The sequence below is a fragment of the Arachis hypogaea genome, chromosome 8 (genome assembly GCF_003086295.3).
Source record: "Arachis hypogaea cultivar Tifrunner chromosome 8, arahy.Tifrunner.gnm2.J5K5, whole genome shotgun sequence".
Lineage (NCBI taxonomy): Eukaryota > Viridiplantae > Streptophyta > Magnoliopsida > Fabales > Fabaceae > Arachis > Arachis hypogaea.
In genome coordinates, this window is record NC_092043.1 from 42,813,683 (window position 1) to 42,816,137 (window position 2,455).

The window sequence follows — 2,455 nt, forward strand, 5'->3', positions numbered from 1 at the left end:
CAGAAGCTTGAAATTACTTGAACACATTCAAAACTTGATCTTTGGTCTTCAAAGTGTAAACCCATAATTTCCTAGAATGATCATCAATAAAGGTTACAAAATAGATAGACCCTCCAAGTGTTCTTGTCTTCATCGGCCCACATACATCAGAATGCACCAAGTCAAGTATCTCTGGCTTCCTTGAAGGTGGATGGCTCTTAAAAGAGACCCTGTTTTGTTTTCCAGCAAAACAATGATTGCACTTTTGCAAAGCAACCTTACAACCAGATAAAAGATTCCTCTTGGATAACATATTCATGCCTTTCTCACTCATATGACATAATCTCTTATGCCATAAATCAGTTTCATCAACAAACTCAGCAGCATTAATAACATCTTTCACAATCTTTGCTTGAGTTAAATAAAGAGTAGAGTGTCTTGTACCTCTAGCAACAACTATGGAACCCTTGGTGAGCTTCCAGCTATCACGAGAAAATGAGCTATCCAAGTCTTCATCACACAACTTACCAACAGAAAGTAAGTTCAACCGAATATCTGGAACATGCTTCACAGGCTTCAAAGTTAACTTGGTACCGTTAGAGGTTTCTAAACAAATCTGTTCAACACCAGCACATTTTGCAACACCTTGATGAGCCATTTTCACATCACCAAAATCACCAGGAGTATAAGATGTAAACAAATCCCTCCTAGATGTAACATGAATAGAAGCACCATTATCAATCACCCAACTAGTGCTATTATCAACAAATTTAACAGATTCAAACTCCTCAACAACAAGAAAATCATCATGAGTTACATTAACCTTGTCTTCCTTGCTACCATCATCTTTATTTGTGCTCTTGTCTTTACTTGCGTTGGCTTTCTCCTTCTTTAGTTGCCAACAAAATCTCTTCACATGTCCCTGTTGACCATAATGATGACACTCAATATTCTTATACTTTCCTCGAGACTTGCTTCTGCTTTGATCTCTACCTTTAGGACCTCGACTTTTGCTTCTCCCCCTAGACTCAGAAACAAGAACATCTGAATGTGTAGTCGATGTACCTTGTGACTTTCTTCTCATCTCTTCATTCAAAATACTGCTCTTGGCAAGATCCATAGAGATTACACCATCAGGAGCAGAATTAGATAATGACATTCTGAGAATTTTTCACGAGTCTGGTAAGGAGCCAAGAAGTAACAATCATTGAACCTCTTCATTAAACTTGATGCCCATGGAAGATAACTGATTCATAATTCCTTGGAAATTGTTCAAGTGATCTGTTATTGATGTCCCATCTGTATACTTCAAAGCCAACAACTGCTTGATATAAAACATCTTGTTATTCCCAGTTTTTCGAGCATACAACTGTTCAAGTTTAATCCAAAGGGTTCGAGCATGTGTCTCTCCAATAATATGGTTCAACACATTATCGTCAACCCACTGCCTAATATATCCACAGACTTGTCTATGCAACAAAGTCCAATCATCATCAGACTTATCATTAGGCTTCTCTGTACCAAAAACTGGTTGATGAAAATTTTTGACATAAAGCAAATCTTCCATCTTTGACTTCCACAAATCATAATTAGGACCATTAAGAGTGATCATCCTACTAGTATTAGTATTAGCTTCCATTGTTCACAGAATCACAAGCCCAGAAAAATACCAACAAGCTCTGATACCAGTATGAAAGAGCCTAGCAGCGGAAACGACAACAATGTCCAACACAAGAACAATATGGAAGCACTCACAACATAATATGGCAGCAACTGTAACAAGCAAATATAGCAAGTAAAGCAATAACAAGAACACACAGAGATTTTAACGTGGAAAACCCCCCTCAACGTGAGAGGTAAAAACCACGGGTCGTCCAGACCAATGAAATAGCTTCACTATAATTAAATGAGATACAAGAGATTCTCAAACAAAGCACAAAAACGTGCATATAACCAGCCAAAACATCAAAGCACCAAAGCTCACAAATGAGAAGCAAGAAGATGAAATATACCCAAAAAACAGAGCTGCAGTCGAAGCCAATTTCTCCCTCTGCAGACCTCTAATTAAAATCTCCACCGTCCAGAATGAAGAACAAGATGTGAAGAATCTACAGTCCAAATTTCATGTCGATCCAACGGTGAAAGAATGAGAAACTGCCGTTCCAAGATTACTGCTCTGTGTAAAAATGGGAAACCTAATTTCTCTCTTGCGAAGCCAATTTCTCCTACTGAAAATATCCAATCAACATCTCTACCGACCAGAATGAAGAACAAGATGATAGGAACACGCAGTTTAAATTTCAAGCCGATCCAACGGTGAACAACTGAGAAACTGCTATTTGAAATTTGCTGCTTTGGACAAAAACGGGAATTCTGTTTTTCCCTTTCTTTCTCTCTTTTGTGGCTACTCTCTATCACTCTCAATGACCCTCAAAAATTGATTAGGGTTGTGGCACAATGGGTGCAAGAGACACCC